The 20,804-nt window shown below is 54.0% G+C and overlaps 2 long non-coding RNA genes across 2 annotated transcripts in view; one reads left to right on the forward strand and one right to left on the reverse strand.

Moving 5' to 3' along the window:
* The first annotated feature begins 1,132 nt into the window (after positions 1–1,132).
* Positions 1,133–20,804, forward strand: part of LOC309858412 — a 59,121-nt gene continuing 39,449 nt past the window's right edge. Inside the window, exons 1-2 of the long non-coding RNA XR_014308178.1 lie at positions 1,133–1,710; positions 19,825–20,405. This is a non-coding gene — a long non-coding RNA (uncharacterized lncRNA). The remainder of the gene's footprint in view (positions 1,711–19,824; positions 20,406–20,804) is intronic.
* Positions 7,262–8,588, reverse strand: LOC309858410. Its single transcript, XR_014308175.1, has 3 exons — positions 8,417–8,588; positions 7,745–7,777; positions 7,262–7,363 (listed from the first exon to the last, which is right to left on the reverse strand). It is a non-coding gene; the product is annotated as an uncharacterized lncRNA (long non-coding RNA).

Genomic DNA, 20,804 nt, shown 5'->3' on the forward strand with positions numbered 1-20,804 from the left:
AGCTCTTTAGCATGCGTCAGACTCTTCCCGCGAGCGCCTCCTTCCAGCCCTTGGCAAACACCATTCTACTTTCTGTCCTTCGGAGTCCACTCTAGGTAGGTCCTAAGAGTGGAGTCCAAGTTGGTTATCTTCATGCATACTCCTCTCACTTAGCACACCCTCCTCAACGTTCGCCCACGGGGTGGCGCATGTCAATGTTTTTGTCCTCTTTAGCGAATGAATACTATCCCAACGTCTGTATATACAACATCTGTTCCTCCCTGGACAGATACTTGGATTGCGTTCATGGGTTAGCTTTTAGGAACCATGCTGCCATGAGAAGGTGTGCTCAGATAAGTCTCCAGGACCATACTATCCTGTTCATGAATGTGGGTACCTAGCACAGAAGGGCAAGTACTAAAACACATGGTAGTGCGAAAGTTGATTTTTTAAAAACGGTTTATTTATTCATTTGTCAGCGTGAGAAAGAGGCATGCAGAAGCAGGAGAAGTGGCAGGCAGAGCAGGCAGGGGAGAAGCAGGCTCCCGGCTGAGCAAGAAGCCCGATGTGGGACTCCATCCCAGGATCCTGAGACCTCAACAGACTGAGCCACCCAGGTGTCCCACTCAAGTTGATTTTTGTGAAGAGCTGTCATACTGATTTCACAAGCATGCCCTTAAACATTCCTACCACACCCAATCAGCAAGGTTCCTAATTCTCTTTATCTTTGCCATGGCTTGGTCTTTTCCTTTCTCCCGAGTGTTTTGTTTTGTTTTGTTTTGCTTTGTTGTGTTTTGTTTTGTTTTTCTTTTTCCATGGGGAGCCAACCTCATGGATTCATAAAGGTATCTCATTGCTTGCAATTTCCTTCCTTGCGTATAGCTTTGAGGTTATGTCTCTTGCCCATGTGTACATTCACACATCACATTTGACTTGTTTTTCTCTTGTTGTTGATGTTGTTGAGTTCCTGGGATCTCTAGATATTGTGGATATTGAGAACCTGCCAGATCCATGGTTTGCAAACATGCTTTCCCGACTTCTGGACTGTGCTTTCCCTTGGTTGATAACGTCATTCAAGTCACAAAGATTTTAAGTATCCTGAATGTCCAGGGTGTGAGTTTCCTTTTCTTTTCCATCCTGTGCCTTGCAGGTCGTATCCATGAAATCATTGCACAATCCTGTTTTGTGAAGGTGAGGAAGATGGATGCTGCGGCGCTCGGAATTCAGAGAGGAAACAGGATCGCTGGTGGAGGCAGGCAGCAGCAGGAACTGGAGACGCACAGGCCTAATGCTGGGGTCCTGACCAGATGCGATGGCGCGATGATAGGAATAGGTACCTTGGGCGAGCAGGAGCCGTGTACTGGAAATGGTACCCTGCCCATTTGGGGCACCACTGTGTGTGGTGATGGCAGCAGTGAGACATAGGACTGGACATGTCCCCAAGCTCAGCCCTTCTTCAAAGGGAGCCTTTTATTGCCACCTGCTCCAGTCCTGTTTGAAGGGTTTCTTAATCCGACGAGGGACATAGATTTATTCCACGACAAAGGGTGATGATAGTGGTGTGGTGACACCTGTCTCCGAGGAACTTCTCATCCCTCTATCATGAGCCACTGTGACAGGTGAGCCACTGTCTGGAGTCAGCCGCCAAGAAGGGGTTCGAATGCCTCAAGGACACTGGGAACAACCTCCAAGAGGGACCAGTCTGTCATTGCCATGCTGAGCTGAATTCAGGTAAGACCTTTGTACCCTTGTTGTGTGTTCCCAGTTCATGGTCACGTAGTTCTGCAGGTTCTTCTATGGGAGAGAGGGCAGGGCCGTGTCTGAAGGGGAGCTGGAGAGCTCTGGCACGTCCACGACTGAGATGGAGACTTTGCCCCTAGTCATCCCTCAAGTGAACAAAGGGATGGATGTCATGCAGCATCCACCTTCCAGCCAGTACTATTCATGCCACCTTTCTGGAAAACTTGTAGTGAGGCCCTTGGAAAGGTTGGGGGGGGGGCGCACCTGTAGTCACTCCTGTGGCACATAGGGATATTACCTGCTTGGGGTGAGTCACCTTGAAGAAAAAAAGGGTTTGCCCCCTGTCAAGAGTGCTCCGAAATGACTAGAAGGGCATGAGGACTGCAACTGGTGAAAGCCTGTTTGAAAAACCTCTTTAGGGCTGAAAGGGGTAGAATGTCCTGAGCATTGCCTTTTCGTGAATAGGCTATGTCATTTCCTTGCTTGAGGGAAGAAAAGAAATCATCCCGTATTTTCCACATTGAAAATCAAGGAAACACAGAACCTTGGATTGTATTTTGTTGTTGTTGTGGAAAGTCAGTAAGCCACCGTACAGTTCCTCATCAGCTTCCGAGGTAGTGCCCAGCTGTTCATCAGTTGCGTTTCACCCCCAGTGCTCATCCCATCGCATGCCCTCCTTTATGCTCCTGCCCGAATTGTCCCATACCCGCACCCACCTCCCCTCCAGCAACCCTCTGCTTGTTTCTTTGCTTTTTTTTTTAATTTAATTTTTCTTTATTTTCAGGATAACAGTATTCATTATTTTTGCACCACCCCCAGTGCTCCGTGCAATCCGTGCCCTCTATAATACCCACCACCTGGTACCCCGACCTCCCACGCCCCCGCCCCTTCAAAACCCTCAGATTGTTTTCCAGAGTCTATAGTCTCTCAAGGTTCACCTCCCCTTCCAGTTTTCCCTAACTCCCTTCTCCTCTCTAACTCCCCATGTGCTCCCTGCTATTTGTTAGGCTCCTCTGCTTGTTTCTTAGAGAAGAGCCTCGCATCGTTTTTCTCCCTCTCTGGTGGCTTCCCATTCAGTTTTCCCTCCCTTCCCCTGTGATTATCAAATGGCTTCATGCATAGGTGGAACTTAAGACCCAGGGCAGGGGATCCCAGTGGGCTTTCTTTCAGTGAGGTTATTGTGTACCTTCCCATGTTTGGCCGCATTTCGCTTTTCCTGGGAACTGACCCATTCCAGTGATATGTGTCCATTGTGTGTGGGGGGACGGGGGTTCTTCATTCTTGCTCAGGGAGTTGGGATCCTGATGCTGGTGTCAGGAGAACCTCCTCTGTGTTCCTGTTCCACTGGTGCCCTTTGGGGCCTCCCTTTCCTTCTCTGGAAGACGATGAGAGATCCAGTTGTGCAATGTTTTCCAGAAGGCCCTTTAGCTCAGTCTTCCAGGGGCTAGAAATAGCCAGCTTTGGTTTAGTCCACCAAACACGGGGTAGCAATATTCCCTTCAACTACTCCATGAGGACACACAACCAAGGAGAATGGAAATACCAGAGGAGCGTAGCTCCAAGGGGACGTCGGTGAAATGCTTTTACGACAGCCAATATCATAGGAAGGTGTGTGTTTTCTGTGATCACAGAGGTGGGCACTGGCCTTTCCATATCAACAGATGTCACTTTTGTCTTTGGGCTCTTTCACTGATCTTTAAGGTGCATTCACGTACAGCCTGAGGAGACCTGATTGGGAAACTCTCAGAGCGTAATCTCATTTTGGTCTCCTAATACCCACCTTTCAAAGACAATTTTGAAAATACAGTCTAATGGACGTACAGTATTTTCGTCGTTTCAGTTGAAGAGTAGGGATTCAGGAATTCTGTATGTGACTCGGTGCTCAGCACAGTAAGTGTCTTCTTAATCCCCACCCCCTCTTCCACCCATCCGCCCACCTGGTTCCCAACAGTATGTTCCCTATATTTGAGCCGGTGTTTTTGATTGCCTCTGTTTCCTGATTCCCTTTATTCTTTTCTGTTTCTGAAAAGTCACACATGAATCAAAGCCCATGTTAACAAAACACCCACGGTTCGGTCCACAGTGGCTCCCAGGGTTCCCCATCCCTGCTCTGTACCTGCCTGTCTCTCCTCTGAGCGGTTGCTGAAAGGTTTCTGACCAAGGGAACATAGGGCAAGAGATGGTCTTTGACAGCTTCAAGCTTTCATGACCAAACCCGTTGTCACTTCCCTGGGACTCTCTTGTGTTCCATCGCTTTCTGCCCAGTATCCCGGAACTTCGCAAGCCAGCACTGGTGTTTCGAATGGCCTTGCACAGAGGCCACAGTGGAAGCAGCGTAGGAGTGCCCAGGCTACTAGGGAGAAAGGGACTCAAGCTCAGGATTTCGCTTCCACTGAACAAACTGTCTTTCCTGCCATCCTGCCTCCCTATACTCTGGAGGAGAAGAGGAGGAGAGGCCTGTGGGGGTGGACCAAGCCCTGCCTGGCTGTTGATCTTCCTGACAATCAAACACCTCTTTGTGGCTGCCAGACGGTTGCGCATCGATCTCTTCCTGGTGGTGAAAGAGAGGACGTTTTGTCCACTGGTCCGCTGGCAAGTTGTCTCTCCGTGTGCTCCGGGGACAGGTGGCCGGGGCATTAGCTGCGAGCATGCTGGAAGTGCAGAGTGTCAGGTCCCTCCCAGGGGTACTCAGTCGGAATCTGCCCTTTGCCGAGAAACCCTGGGCATCAGAGCCTGAGAGGGTCGTCCCCCCAAAAGCACTGTGGAATGTTCCACAGAGGGAGCGCTAATGGGCCACCTTGATCCACCAGTGGGGAAGGGGTGGTTGTTTCCTGGGCCCTTTGGGCCATTTCTCTCTGCCGAGAACCCCCTGAAGGGTTGATTCCCCAGTGGCCCTGGTGGGGATGGTCCTGGGAGAAAGGAAAGAACACCCCCCAGGCTGGGACTTAGAGTCGAGATGGAAGCTAAGCCTGCACCCAACAGCAGGAGCTCCAACTCGCCCAGGCTGAGCGACTGCTCAGGAGCTCTGTGTTGTGCTTTGGCTAGGTCCTTATGTGTCAGCTGATGGTATTGGGGATTTTTCTTGTGGTGCTGGATCCTGTCTTCTTAGATTCCCTGGCGCTGTATCTGCAAGGTTGGGGACCCTTGGCGTGTCCTTTTGCTTCCATGTAATTTTGGACATCCTCTTTGGATTCCGGGTTGACCCAGTGCTGGTTGGGTAGCATGTAATTGAACTTCCATGGATTCGTGGTCTCTCCAGGGTTGCTCTTAGGGTTCATTTGGCGTTCCGTAGCATCGTGCTGAGAAAAGATGCGTGGGATGATATCCATCTTTTGGAGTTTGTTGAGACTTGGGTTGTGCCCTAACGTGTGATCTACTCTGGAGAATGTTCCATGTGCACTGGAAATCCAGCACTGCGGATGCTGCGGTTTCAGGGTGGAAGGTTCTGCATCTACGTGTTGAAACGGGTGCATCCCTCAAAGCCATAGATTCCCTGTTGATTGTCAGTTTGGATCCTGTGTCCATTAGCAGATGTGGGGTGTTAGAGTCCCCCACTGCATGGTACGGCTGTCAAAGGTGACTTTATGTTTGTTATGCACTGTTGGATGCCTTTGGGTGCTCCCATGGTGCGTGTCTACATATTTCGAGATGTTCTCTCCTATTACATGGCCTCCCTTGCGAGGAAGTAGTGTCCTTCTCTGTGGCTTCGTACCTCCCCCCTTTGGTTCAGAGTCTGTTGTGTCTGGAGAGAAGGATTCCTACCCTTGCTTCGTTTCGCATCCATTTGCATGATAGACGCTTCTCCCCTGCTCACATTCCATGTGTGTGTTGGTCTACCGCGTCAGGCGAGTTCCCCATTTCAGACAAGTGAGTGGAACATGGGTGTGTCACCTGGTGGATGATGGAGACCAGGGACTTCAGAACCACCTGGACCTGACAGTGCCCTTGGCCAGCCAGGAGAGTGTGGGGTTTCTCTGGTCAAGGATCTGAACCTTTATCCTGGCAAGGGAGAACCAATCTCTGCTCCATCAGGCCCCAGCCAGGGAGCAGTGGCTACCATGGACCTGACCAAGAGGGTCAGGGGCCTGAAGGGCCCCACGGCCTTGCCAAGAACTGCGTAAGGAAATGCAGGATGGCTGGACATCCTAGCTCCTAGGTCAGCATAGACGTGAATAGAGCCAGAGACACCTCCCAGTTTCTTTCGTTTTTCTCCAGCCTCACCCAAAAGAAGCAGGGAAAAGGAATCCAGAGATCCTGGATAAGGATCCCAGGGGGATTCCAGTCTTGGTAAAGGGTGAACCTGGAGAGCCTCTAGGGAAACTGAGGACGGGACGTCCTGCCTGCCCTTCTTCCATTTACAAAATATCTTCCTCAGATTTTGGAGCTTCCACAGGCAGGGTTGAATCTCTTTGCATGTGTTTTCCCTACATCGTGCTGATGCAATTCAGGAGACTGAACTCGACAACCGTCAGTCCCAAATACTGGGTCCAAACCCGCACAAACACACGCACACGTAGCATATCCCCAAGGAAGCAAGACATCGTCCTCCTTGCTTTAGAGGGTAGAGTAGCAGCCCCTCTCCTGGGCAGCACATAGTTCTGGGGAGGGGAAGGAACTCTCCAGGACTCGCCTGGTCAGGGTTTGTTGCCTTCCTGGGGAAGGACCTGCAACGTCTCCATCTCAGGGGTCCTGAGGGCTGTGTCTGCTGTTTGCCCAGATGCCTGACACAGAAATGAACCTGTCCTCTGAGGAAACGGCATTGGGAGGTGCCACCAGTAATGAGTAGTGCCACCAGAAGTGAGGAGGGCTGGCTCCTCTCCTTTCTGCCCCATTGAATAGCTGCTGACTCTGTAAGATTTCTGGGTTCAGGAATGAAGAAGAGAGTCTGTACACGTTGTACATTACCGTAGGAAATAAAAGAACCAAACGCACACGTGGGCAGGTAGAGGAGAAAATAAAAACCTTTATTATTATTATTATTATTATTATTATTATTATTATTATTACTACTACTACTATTATTATTTGGGTAAGAAAACTTTAATCCCAAGGGTTCTCATTCCTTTTTGTTGTTGTGGTGGTGGTGGTTGTGGTTAAATAACAACCCTTTAATTATATTCAATATTGCCCCTTCCAGAACAAGTAATTCTGTAGGGGAGAGGAAGGGGTGTTGAGCAGCGGATGGGGCTCGTGCACCACAAGTAGCCCAGGGGCCGAGGGGCAATCCTTGGCTCAGCCAGTGTGCACGGGTTCAGGTCTGATGGTGGCTGTAGCCAGTGGTCCTGGTGCTTGTGTTCTGCTGGCCAGCTAGGACCGCGGCTCCAGCTGGCATGACAGGTTGTAGCTAAGGACAGAGGGACACCTGTGAGTTGAGCAGCAGCTGGCATTCAGGAGTCCCTCCCAGGGTTTTCCCACAGCTGGTGTCTGGCTGCCCAGGGAGCCCTAGAAGGAGGATCCCAGGCGGGGCCAGCAGAAAGAGTCCACCCCGACGTCGCCTGACCCAGCTCCTGAGTGGGCCTCACCTGTCCTCCTCGCTGAGCCGCTCCACAGCCCAGAACCAGGCCGTGAATGGATGCTGGGGCTCTAGGCAGTAATTCTCTGCCGCCGCCTGGAGCAGCATGATGTCCGTGAGGACTCGGTATTCCTGGGCCGGGACAGAGGCACAGGATGCACCCTGAGCCTGGGTGGGGAAGCTACAGGGCCAGGTGAGGGCCGAGCAGCGGGACAGGGGTCGGGTCCTGGGTCTTGGCACACATGACCACCCTCCTGCATGCAACTTCGTCTGGTCCCAAACTGTTCTCAGAGGCTAGTAGAATTAGCCCCTCCTCCATCAAGGGAAGTTCTCCTTGATGCCCTTCTGGATCCCTACTGACTGACTCGATGGGTCTTGCACTTCATTCTTAGCAACCTGTCCCAGGAAATGGGAGATGGAGGGGAGTGGATGGAGCCAAGCAATGTTCTTCCCAGGGGCGTCTCTGATAGGGTCTGCCTGCCCTTCCCTACAGCCAGGGCTACGTATGCTCACCTTATTCTTTTTGCGGTGGTTGATCTCATTGCCCTGGAAAGTAGACAACCATTGTCCTTCAGAAAGAGGCCCCCGGTCAGTCCTAGCACCTTACACCCACCCGTTCTGAGGCTGCGCGTAGGCCAGGACCCCGGAGTGGGCCGCCAAGCCACACACACAATGAGACTGGGGTTAGGGCAAGCCCTGGGGTCCAGAGGAAGGAAGACTGGGGGATGGTGAAAGGGCTCCCGGTCAGCACCCTGCAGCACAACACTCTGTGGTGACTGAAGGGAGCGGCAGACGCCTCAGGCAGGCAGGATCTGCTGGGCTCCTGAAGTGTGGCTGATGTGCAGGGTCCTGACTTCACTGTCCCCGACAGGCAAGGTCTGAGGGAGAGGCTGCAGCCCATGCACACAGAGCGCATGCAGCTTCACCTTCAGGATGCGCTGGTGCTTCCCCAGTCTTGGGCCACCCGTCTGGGTGCAGACTCCCTTCCCTCAGCACTGAGATGGGCGCAGACTCCCTTCCCTCAGCACTGAGATGGGCAAGAGATGCCAGTTCTTAGGGGCGGCTGTGAGGCTGTGGGGAAGGGAGGTCTCCGAAGGACTCAGAGCTCAGGGCTCAGTCCGGGGACTCTCTGCTCCCTGTCCTCAGGACTCTGGTCCCTCCTCCACAATCCTCAGGCTCACCCACCTCCAGGTAGTCCTCCATTGCTGTATCAAGCACCACCAGGTCGGAGAGGAAAGTGCCAAGGTATGGGACGACACCCTGTGTCATGAGGGGTAGGTTTGGGATGAGTCCCTGCTGTCTGGTGCCCACAGGGGCCCTCCCCGAAAAGACTTCAGCGTCCTGGCCCACCCCACTTTCCCACATGGAAAAGGGCCTAGGACCCTTAGTTGCTTCCCCTGGATTCGCATTCCCCTCACCCTCCCAGAACATCAGACTCCTCCTAATCCCCTCCAGGGCCTGCTTTTTGAAATTCAAAAAACCCCCTGGCTATGGAGCCCCGGGCCCCTCCCCAGCCCCAAATCCATTCTCTACCCAGCCTGCTAGACTCCTTCCTCCTGGTCCCCAGGAAAGAAGACATTGAGCAACTGTGGCGGCAGGCAGGAGGTGGAGCTGGAGTGGCAGGTCCCACCTGTCCTGATCTGGACGCTTCTAGCCCTCAGGGAGGAGCCCCTCTCCCCTGGCCTTGGAGGCCCTGTCCCTCAGGCACACTCACCTTCTTGGGCAGCCCCTTCCGCGCTCTCTGCAGCTGCCTCACCAGGCTGGCCAGTTTGTTCGAGGGCCGCTTCTAGAGGGCCAAGGACAAGATCCTTGAGAGCAGAATAGCCTCAGTCCCCTTGCGCCCACCGTCTTGGACTGCAGACCCTAGACGTCCGACCTACGTCTGCTGATACTGACGCTCCATTCCCCTGAAGCATGCCACGAGTCCTTCTAGAACAATCTCAGCTCCCCCATTCAGTCCATGGGGGACCTGGAGCTTGGAGCCTGGCCTCCCTGAGCCTGTTTTCCCATGGGCAGAAGGGGGAACTCCACCTACCTCCTGTGGTCTCCTGAGCACTCAGGATCCTCTTAGGATCATCATTTTTGTGGCCCACAACCCATCCCCACCCCATCTGTGAGCAGGGGCCTGTCCTCTGGGCTGTCCGCGTTCATGTGGGCCCCCATGTGGACCTTCTCGATGGATGGACACAGAGAGACCTGAAATCTAGCCTAGGGAGTCTGGATGGGCAGCACCCGCTTGTCCCAGCCCCAGGGGGAATCTTCAGCCCAGGCTGTCAGCACATTCCTGCCAAAGGCTTCTGCTCCCCGAGGAATGCTTCAGGCCATTCCCTACTTCATCCACACAGGATCACGCCTCCTCCCACCCCTCTCCTGTCCTTGGAGCCCTGCACCTCCCGTGCTACCTTGATGAGTAGTTCCCTGCCCTGGGGGTTGCCTTCTGTGCAGAGCTGTTGGAATGTTCGGAAGCTCTTCCTGAAGAGAGGGAAAGAAGTTAGGCTCAGGGGAGTCCTAACGTGGCAGGGTAGAGTGCGAGTCCCTTTTCTTGGAGCAGCCCCGCATGTCCACGGGGCTGGCTGAGGGTTTGCTCTGGGCTGCTCTGAGCACTGGGGTCTTCGTAGGACATGGGAGGGCGTTCTCCTGGGCGTCCCCCTGGGCGTCCCTTCCCAGCTTAATTGAACAGCTCGGTTTGGGTGGGGTTCTGGCTGAACCATGGGCAGAGACTTCAGTGGCTGCCAAGTCACCACGTGGAAATATGGAATTCAGCTGAGGCCAGGGTGGGGCATGGAGGACATTGGATTTCTCAAGCAGGAGGCCTGGTGGCCTGTTCCCCAGGAAGGCTGAGAGGAGCAGCCCCGGGCCCAGGTCCTTTGGTCAGGGTTTGCTGCCTCCCAGGAGGTCCAAGCTGACTGAGGGGGGCAAAGGACAGGCCTGTGGGAGATCCCGCCTCCATCCTGGCCCCTCCTGCAGAGAAGCCTCCTCACCTGGAGACGTTGTCCCATGTCCTCTGCAGGCGGTGGAGGGAGGCACTCTGCAGAGCCGCCAGGATGGCACGCAGGGAGGAGTAGTTCCCTAGGATCTGACAGGCCTGGGGGAGGGAGGAGAAGGAGCTGTCAGTGGGAGAGCAGGAGCCCCAGATGCTCGAGAGCTTTAGTGCCCCCCTCGGTTTAGGGCTCCCCCACGGGTGAAGCTGATGTCCAGGGAGCTGCAGAAGGGCACAGGTCAGCCCTAAAGAGGAACACTGCTGGCGAGAGGGAGGATTTTCCCTCACTGCAAAGGAGGCGTCACGTGGGAACTGAGCGTCCCAACGTTGGGCCATGCCCCCGGGAGGAAGAGCCTAGGGACCACAGGCCTTAGAGCAGGGCCTTCAGCCCTGAGAAGGGAGCGAGACAGAAGAGCAGTTCCCGAGGCTCAGGCGAGCCTCAGGGAGCTGGGCCTCCCACAGCATACCTTGGCCACCCGGATCCAGTGGCCCACCACCACGGCCCTGTCCCGGGCTGTCATGCTTGGGTCGCCAAGGCACGTGGTGACGATGCAGCTGGCCACAGCATTGAAGTGGGCGATGGTGGCCCGGACTGTGGGTGCCAGGTGCTCGTTGCCAGGCCTGTTCCTCCGGGACCAGACGGAGCCCAGGCACTGATGGGGCACCACCTTCTTGAACAGCTCCTAGGGGACAGGGGGAGGTGTGTTGAGCCCCACACATGTTCGCCCATGCAAGACTCATGTCCTCGGGAGGGGTCCCAGGTCAGAGCTGGAGCTCAGGAGGCTGCGAATGTGGCCGGAGCCTGCTTAGAGAGCCTGCATTTCATGCCCCTCTTCTTCTCCGAGGGAAGCCAGTGCGGGATGCCCCAGGAGCCAAGAGAGGCAAGGGAAGGGAGGAAGGCGTGTGCACCCTGATCATTCCATGTCCAGGGGGCCGCACCAGGTGGTGCTCCCAAGGGGGCATCTCCTCCTCCAAATGCTCATCCCTGCAGTCCCTGTCTCCTTACAGGTGCCCATTGTCACCTGGTGGCTGAAAGCATGGCTTTCCGTGTCTAGCCTGTCCTTCAGGACGCATCAGATGCCTAAGCCAGGTTGATGGTGCTCAGGCTCCCAGGCAGATGGGTGGGCGACCCATGGACGGGATTGCACACAGGGAGCTGCCCTCCTCCCCGCGGGGGACCAGAGCCTTCCCATTTACGGGCTCTCGCTTCTGAGTCATTGCATCTGCGTGGTACCTCTGCCTCAGTCCTTCTCAGTGCCTGTCTCCACAGTCCGCAGCTGGACAGTGAAAGCTCAGGTCTAAAAACCCTGATGGGTTTCCCCGGTCGGTTAGGGCTGCAGCTGAGATCTGGCCCTATATCCTAGGAGTCCACATCAGGGAAAAGCCGGTATAGGGCAGCGGAGAGCAGAAGAAAAGCCGGCCCTGCCCTCCTACCCTGGGGGCCCAGCTGCTCACCGCATCCATGTAGGTGAGCTGCTCTGCCACCAGCTTGGGAGGGAAGTCCAGGAGGTCAGGCTCCTTCTCTTTGAGCCGCTTCTTGGGTTGGCAGGATGCCTCTGCGGCTGGAATGGGCTCAGTGGCACCTGCGACAGCTGGCGTGCAAACTCCCAGGCAAGCCGATGGCCCAGCCGTCTGTGCCTCAGGACCCGGCGACCATCCGTAACCTAGGAGCCCCTGTTCCAGTTCTGGAGCAGCCGGTGGAGGGGAGGCTGGCTCGGACCCTGAAGGTGATGGCTGATGCAGAGCCAGGGTTGCCTCTCGCTCCATGGGAGGCTCTTTGGCCGGCTCAGCTGCTGGAACGCGTCGCATAGCGGACACGGGGGTGGGAGTAAGGGGAACGATTCAGCCACATCACTGACACTCCATGTGCCTTTCCCTGAACAGGACGGATCCCATGGCCTTTCAAGGAATACCCAGCCCATGAGCCCCATCCCAGATGGCCTTCCCAGCTTGCAATGCCCCTTACCCTCCGCCTCAGCCTCTGTGAGCTGCAGAAGTTCCCGCTGCCTCAGCGGAACGGGGGCATGGGTGTTTAGGTCCCGGTCATGCCACGTGACGTGCACATAGGCCCCCTTGACCTCCACATGGGCAGTGTGCAGGGACTGCCCGATATCCTGCCGTGTCTGCTCAGGCCAGGTTCCCAAGATGGGACACAGAGTGCTGGGGAAAGTCAAATGTGGGGCAGAGTCAGAGACCTGGCCTTCCCTTCCTTTTCCACGCTACTTCCACAGCACCATCCTTTCGGTGTGGGCCCCACAGAATGGCGCCAGCCCACTTGCAACCCCTCTGGAGCTGTCCTTGCTGACTGCTGACCACGTGGGATGAGGGAGGGACCTCCCATAGGTCTGTCCTTTGGCCCCTCAGTCATGCATCCTCCCTGCAGACCAGTGTCTGGGCTTTGGTTGGAGGCCGACGGGTGAGTGGTCCGGTCCCCACCCTTTCTGTCCTTGGCCCCACTTGTGGTGGTCAGCGGAGGTGGATATGGATAGGGGCAGGCGGAGCAAGAATGGACCATCCAAGGGATGGCTGTTGTAGGCACCAACTCAGCCCACAATGGGCTCTGCTTCCCAGAGTGCTTGGCATCCCGTCCACACCTCTCTCGGACTCTTTGGCCTCTTCAGAGGAAGCTGCCCCACTAAGCTCTCCCATGGAAATCGAGAGTCCTGGGAGATCCATGGTTCTGAACATCCCTCGCCAGCAACATCCCCTGTCGCCTCCCACCCTGCTCTGTGGAGGCAGCAGGACCTCCTCTGGCACCCAAAGACCTATCCTGTTCTTCCTTGATCGTAGAGTGCATCCTCGTGGTCCCAAGAGAGGTGGATCCATTCATCCCTAGAGTAGGTCACAGAGATGCCCCATCTGATGAACGCTAGACATGCGTGCTTAGGATGTGGAGAGTGCCTATGTGACCCTGGGACGAGAATGGAGACCCAGACATTGTCTCTACGTTACCCATTCACTGCTCTTGGTGACTAGAGAGAGCCTGCATTCCTAGGTGCTTAAGAGCCATGATTGAATGAAATCATCCCAAACAGGACTTTGCAAATCCTGAGTGGCCCTTGGGCTGCTCTGCCTGCTCCCAGTGTCCCCTCGACCTGGGCACATAAAGGACCACAGTCAGGACCAGCTAGATGGCATCTCAGAGGTCCTTTGCCAATAGGAAAGCTGCCAGCTTTCCGTTTCCTTTCTCTAGACCCAGAAGGACCACAGGCCTGTGAGGGTTGAGCCTGAACGCGTCTTCCCTGGAGAGGGAAATGTTCAGCGCGAAGACGCCCAGCATGTCCAGCAGCCCTTTCTGCAGAGCCGGGCCCCAGAGAGGCGCGTGCCATGTTTCCTCCCATGACTCCCTGCAGTCGCCCTACGAGGTTCATCCTCTTAGCACCTCCACTTTTCCGGACAGGAGAGGGAAAGTCAGAGAGGTGCAGTGACATTCCCAAGTCCTACAACTAGTAGACGGAAGGCTCCCCCTTGTGCTGGCTATGAGGTGGGCACTCACCGAGGGAACTGGTGATCCCGGACCTGCCGGGCTGACGGGAACATCTGATAGATGGAGAACATGGTGGTGACGATTGAGAGGCTTCTATCCGGGAAGGATAGCAGCAGGGAATGTCTCCATCTCTGCACTGTGCCTTGTTTGAGCTCCAGCATCGTGCAGGCCTCGTCCGGGGACAGGGATGATGCCTTTTCCAGCAGGCAGACAAGGGGGCGGGGTGGGGAGCAACATAGTCAGCTTCAACGCCGTGAAGCCCCAGGAAGAGCAGGGTCTGGAGCTCAGACTGCATCCTCCCATCCCTTTGGGAACTTGGGCAAGACGACGAGGGACTTGTGTGCCCACCCAGAAAAAAGGTTCTTGGCTGAAAACCTAAAACCAACCTCCAAAGGACCCATCTAGGCTTAAATGTACTGGTGACTTCAACATGTGTGGTTCGCTGGACAGCAATAGCCTGTCTGTCTCTTCCTAGCCCGTATGAAGATCTGTATGTGTATGCCATGGAGTCATGAGGAAGGAGCCCTACTGTTGAGAGGAGAAAAGAGAGGTTGAGAATCTCCAAGCCTGCTCAAGGTCATCCGCGTTGGGTCTGAGATCTGTCCAAAGCATGGGCTACATGGCATTTCGCCTATGCTGATGCGGTTTGGCCTGTTGCTGTCAGGGGCAGAAAGGTTCAGGGGGAAACCACCTTCCTTGGCAGGCCCCAGGGCAGCCAGTTGTGTCTAGTCTGGGCTGTGGGCTGGCCCCGGTCATCTCTGGGTCCTGAGACTGGCCATGAACCTGGGCCCGTTCTCACCCCAGACCAGGACTGGATGTTGTTGGTGGCCTGAGGTCCCTGCTGCTTGTCAAGGGAGATGGAGTAGCTGAAGCCTTGCAGCAGCTCATGCCAGAGCCAGCTACCTGGGCCAGGAGGCATCGGAGGCCTTCCACCCAATCTTTGGGTCTACGGTCTGGCAGATGGAGTGACCCAAATCATCTGTGAGGACCCTTGAGGTGCCCTTTCCTTGCAGCATTGCTGGAATGGCAAGCAGTTTGAGTCACGTCAAGTTCCAGCAGCAATGCTAGACCGAGTCACTGTAGCAGACCACGTCCTTTAGAAAGGGGGACTGTGAGGACCTAGAGGGAAAGAGCCTGTGAGCTGGTGGACCTCCTAGGATTCGATGTGTTCTGAGAGTTGATACATTCCAGAAAGACCTGTAGAATGGCTTGATCCCACCGGCCCTTTTGTAGGTTCAATCACCCTATCTGGTATGAGGATTTAGAAGGGCGTGGGCCAGTTCTCCAGAACCCAGCTGGGTTCTCCACTTGTTAGCTGGCATGAGTAGGGAAAATCGTAAAACCCGTGGGAAAAGGCCAAGATACTCATGGCTTTGTGAAAAGCAACACAAGGCCAGAGGAAAGAAATCAAAACAACTTCCCCCCATGCCACGGAAAGCATTCACTCTATTCTCTACCAGTCCCACGTAGGTGAAGAGTGTCTTCCTCCCTTACTTACCCATAGGTGTGGCATATGTGCGGAGGTGTGGGTTACTCTGGTGTGGGGCCGGTGGAATAGTCAAGTGGAAACACTCTGGGAAGGCCCCAGGTTTGTCCCCATCGTTGCATGGGGGCCCTGGGTGTGGAGGAGCTTCTTCCTATTCTCACCTCAGAGCAGCACTGATCCTGGGTGGCCTGGGACACCTGACCCTTGTCCAGCGAGTTGGAGTCGTTGAAGTCCCCAGCCAGCTCATTCACAGTCTCTGGGGTGCAGCTCTGAAAAGGCACTGCCCCATAGACACAGGGCCAAGAGCCATTAGCAGCCTCCTGGAACATTGCCACCAGGGGACACCCCCACTAGACATCGTGTTCTCCAGTTCAGGCTAAGAGGGATGGCTGAAAAGACATTGAGCAAGGACGTAGCCAGAGGACACTCTAAGGCTCATGACTACCATGAGCCTTATCATTGTGTCACCCTCCCCTTTTCATCCAGCCTGCTATGACCTGGGGTATGAACATGACAGATGGGTCCAGCCTCCAACACCAGGCAGCTTGCTTCTGCCCAGGAAGGGCATATCCCTCATCCCCTGTCCCCACTTCTACAAACACACACACACACACACACACACACAAACAGGGAGAGAGAGAGAGAGAGAGAGAGAGAGAGAGAGAGATGCGCTCCCACACAGTAAGGGACAGTGGTGTGTGCCCGCTGAGGTGGGACCACAGTTGTTGCCCACTCTCCAGTGGGCTGCCCCGAGCTGCCTTGTGTTACCTGTTGGTGTCTCCGGCCCCATGACCAGAAACTTCGGAAAAGAGGGCTGAAGCACTGTCTGCAACTGCAGTCATGTCTCTGGCTCTGGGCTCCTGTGGGCCCAGCACCCCTGGAAGTAGGAAGACAACAACTGAACATGGTGTTCTGTCGAAGGTCTCCACTCAAGTGTGCTGGAGAGCAGGTTGCCCTTTGAAAGTGGGTGCCTGGTTGCCAGAGTTCTAAGTTCAGTTGGGGCCTATCATGAAGAATATGAGGTCACGCTTTCAGGATTCTAATACCTGGGGCCCTTCCTAAAGTCACCCCCTCTCTGCAGCCCCTTCACTTGGCTCTTGACCTCTCTTCCCCGGGACTGTACACAATGAGCCAAAAGTGCCAGAGGCACCATGCTCTGGAATTGGCACTCAGGTCCTCCCTTTCAGGAGACAGAGCTGAAGTCAGACGTTTGTTCTCTGTCCTTTCCCACTCCTGTGTCCTCAGTCATTGTGTGTCTCCCCTAGTGCCCACATTCCCAACCTGCATAGTGGGGACCAGGGAGAATCTAGTTCCTTGGGACATCTTAGGGTGTATGTAGACCGTATTTGTGGTATGTGTGCGACGGTGTCACGGGAAATCAGAGGCACACATAGAAGGCCAGATGAATTGCAGGAAGGGGTGGGACGTGGCCTGGAGGAACGCTGCGAGGAGGCCTGGGTCCCGGCTTTGTGTCGTTTTGGAACCGTCCCTTTCCCTCTTGGCGTCATTATAATGGGGCACCATGATGGGGTGGAAATGCACGAAGATGCAGACTTTGTCATCCTCGGTAGTGAAACGGTTCAGTTGTTTCCCACATAGCTTTAGAAGGAGACCTCTTTCCCTCGTTCTGGTATATGAGGGGAGCAGCCTTCACAGTGGCTCCCAGGGATCCTGACCTGTGGTGGAGGCATCACTCTGCAAGCTCTGGGTGGTTAGCGAGTGGCTTCTGAGCCACGCGATGTACTTACTCAACGTGATGAAATAGCATGCCTCGTGTTTCTCTAGATGTCAGGCAAGGAGTTTCGCACTTCCTAGTTTCTTTGCTCATGGTCCACTTCTCCCTTGTTCCCCTTTTCTTCTCGGAATCTGAAGCGAAAAACATGCCCAGATGGTTGGCGCTGCCATCTATCGAGGCTCACAGTGCCAGGATCGGAGGCAGTGGCAAGGCCAACATGCGCCCAGAAACTCAGATTCTGAGTTGAATGGCTCCCCGAATGATGGGTGCTAAGTTGGGGAAAATCCTCTGCTAGTCCAGCCTCAGTTACAACCACGGGCTCACAAGTATGGTGATGTGGAGGAAGCATGCGGAATTGTGCCTCCATTCCTCTTCTGCAACAACTGTGGGGCATTCAGTCCATGCATTTGAAGATGCAGGGTATTGGGGCAATGCCGTTGCAGAGGGACAAGAGATCGCTACCTGTCTCCCAGGCCTGAGGCCCTGTCCCTGCCTTCCTCACCACCCTCTGCTCTGCTCCCAGTTGCTCTCCAGCCACACTGGATGCCTCTTTCATGTCCTCTGGCCAACCCAGCTTCTGGTAGTGAGGCTCTAAGGCAGAGGTGCCTTCCCTCTTCATGACACAGGGCAGCCAGACTTGTGTGGGACTAGCTCCCTTGTTTTTATTCTGTCCTCAGCGCTGTCCCCCTCAGTGAGGCCTTTCGGGCCTTTCTCTCCAATGACTCTGCAGCCTTCTTTCAGAGTATTCTTCGTTTGTCTCACGGAACGCTTGCTCTTTTCTTTCGCATGGCACTGTTTGGTGCGTTGGTCCATCTCTAGACTGTGGGACCCTCCATACTGTGTTGCACAGTGACTTGTGCCAGTGTGCATTCCCACGGATGGTGTCCAAGGGTTCCCTGTTCTCCCTGTCCTCACCGGCATTTGTTAGCTCCTATGCTCCCAACCAACAATCTACCGTAGGATCCCAGAGTTCCACGCCTGGGAACATACTCCTAGACAGCCAAGGAATATGGCCAAGAACTCCCTGCGCCCACCCCCATGGTCAGGAATCCTTGTGAACACCGCTTATTCTGGTCATCCTTTTAGGGCCTAGGAACATGAAGTCATTGTGTTGTGTAGCTGAGACGTGCACAGTGCTCGATGTCAGTTCTTTCAATCCAACTGGGGCCGAAAATATTTTACTATTCATAATGAGCCTCGGGAAAGTTGACTTGGTAAAGGAATGACACGTAAGCAAAACTGGAAACAGCAGAAGCTAAAGTCAGTAGATGACGACAGGCATAGGAACACCCAAGCCCTTGCATCAACAATGGGTTCTGAGTGGGGGGAAAAAATCAGGGAAGGAAAAATCAAGCAGACGAAGGAGAATGTTCAGTTTGGGTTCTGTTTGAAAACATGATCAAGGAATAACAGGTCTCAAGAAATTAACTCTGAAAAATACCTTCTCACATAAAGTTGTCCCGGGTGGGGCAATTCTGTCTTTCAACCTCGAAGTAGGCACAGAAGGACATTTTGTTGGCTCCATGTTGTCTCAAGGAAAATGGCAGAAGTCGAATGGCTGAGAGAGGACCTACCTGGAAAGGGTATAAAGGGCCAGATGAAATGGTCCTGTGTTCATTTCTCCATCTTTGCAGCTTTTCAGTGCAATTTATTTTTAGGTCGTGAAGTCCATGAAGTTCACGGAGTACATTCTAAATGTCTTAAAAAGCATTAATGTCTTTGTCCCAAGCTCCCTGGAACCCACCTTCCCATCTCCTTGGCATCTTGTCCATCTAAAGCTCTTTAGCATGCGTCAGACTCTTCCCGCGAGCGCCTCCTTCCAGCCCTTGGCAAACACCATTCTACTTTCTGTCCTTCGGAGTCCACTCTAGGTAGGTCCTAAGAGTGGAGTCCAAGTTGGTTATCTTCATGCATACTCCTCTCACTTAGCACACCCTCCTCAACGTTCGCCCACGGGGTGGCGCATGTCAATGTTTTTGTCCTCTTTAGCGAATGAATACTATCCCAACGTCTGTATATACAACATCTGTTCCTCCCTGGACAGATACTTGGATTGCGTTCATGGGTTAGCTTTTAGGAACCATGCTGCCATGAGAAGGTGTGCTCAGATAAGTCTCCAGGACCATACTATCCTGTTCATGAATGTGGGTACCTAGCACAGAAGGGCAAGTACTAAAACACATGGTAGTGCGAAAGTTGATTTTTTAAAAACGGTTTATTTATTCATTTGTCAGCGTGAGAAAGAGGCATGCAGAAGCAGGAGAAGTGGCAGGCAGAGCAGGCAGGGGAGAAGCAGGCTCCCGGCTGAGCAAGAAGCCCGATGTGGGACTCCATCCCAGGATCCTGAGACCTCAACAGACTGAGCCACCCAGGTGTCCCACTCAAGTTGATTTTTGTGAAGAGCTGTCATACTGATTTCACAAGCATGCCCTTAAACATTCCTACCACACCCAATCAGCAAGGTTCCTAATTCTCTTTATCTTTGCCATGGCTTGGTCTTTTCCTTTCTCCCGAGTGTTTTGTTTTGTTTTGTTTTGCTTTGTTGTGTTTTGTTTTGTTTTTCTTTTTCCATGGGGAGCCAACCTCATGGATTCATAAAGGTATCTCATTGCTTGCAATTTCCTTCCTTGCGTATAGCTTTGAGGTTATGTCTCTTGCCCATGTGTACATTCACACATCACATTTGACTTGTTTTTCTCTTGTTGTTGATGTTGTTGAGTTCCTGGGATCTCTAGATATTGTGGATATTGAGAACCTGCCAGATCCATGGTTTGCAAACATGCTTTCCCGACTTCTGGACTGTGCTTTCCCTTGGTTGATAACGTCATTCAAGTCACAAAGATTTTAAGTATCCTGAATGTCCAGGGTGTGAGTTTCCTTTTCTTTTCCATCCTGTGCCTTGCAGGTCGTATCCATGAAATCATTGCACAATCCTGTTTTGTGAAGGTGAGGAAGATGGATGCTGCGGCGCTCGGAATTCAGAGAGGAAACAGGATCGCTGGTGGAGGCAGGCAGCAGCAGGAACTGGAGACGCACAGGCCTAATGCTGGGGTCCTGACCAGATGCGATGGCGCGATGATAGGAATAGGTACCTTGGGCGAGCAGGAGCCGTGTACTGGAAATGGTACCCTGCCCATTTGGGGCACCACTGTGTGTGGTGATGGCAGCAGTGAGACATAGGACTGGACATGTCCCCAAGCTCAGCCCTTCTTCAAAGGGAGCCTTTTATTGCCACCTGCTCCAGTCCTGTTTGAAGGGTTTCTTAATCCGACGAGGGACATAGATTTATTCCACGACAAAGGGTGATGATAGTGGTGTGGTGACACCTGTCTCCGAGGAACTTCTCATCCCTCTATCATGAGCCACTGTGACAGGTGAGCCACTGTCTGGAGTCAGCCGCCAAGAAGGGGTTCGAATGCCTCAAGGACACTGGGAACAACCTCCAAGAGGGACCAGTCTGTCATTGCCATGCTGAGCTGAATTCAGGTAAGACCTTTGTACCCTTGTTGTGTGTTCCCAGTTCATGGTCACGTAGTTCTGCAGGTTCTTCTATGGGAGAGAGGGCAGGGCCGTGTCTGAAGGGGAGCTGGAGAGCTCTGGCACGTCCACGACTGAGATGGAGACTTTGCCCCTAGTCATCCCTCAAGTGAACAAAGGGATGGATGTCATGCAGCATCCACCTTCCAGCCAGTACTATTCATGCCACCTTTCTGGAAAACTTGTAGTGAGGCCCTTGGAAAGGTTGGGGGGGGGCGCACCTGTAGTCACTCCTGTGGCACATAGGGATATTACCTGCTTGGGGTGAGTCACCTTGAAGAAAAAAAGGGTTTGCCCCCTGTCAAGAGTGCTCCGAAATGACTAGAGGGGCATGAGGACTGCAACTGG

Source organism: Mustela nivalis (genome assembly GCF_964662115.1).
Source record: "Mustela nivalis genome assembly, contig: HAP1_SCAFFOLD_2333, whole genome shotgun sequence".
In the NCBI taxonomy this organism is placed as follows: domain Eukaryota; kingdom Metazoa; phylum Chordata; class Mammalia; order Carnivora; family Mustelidae; genus Mustela; species Mustela nivalis.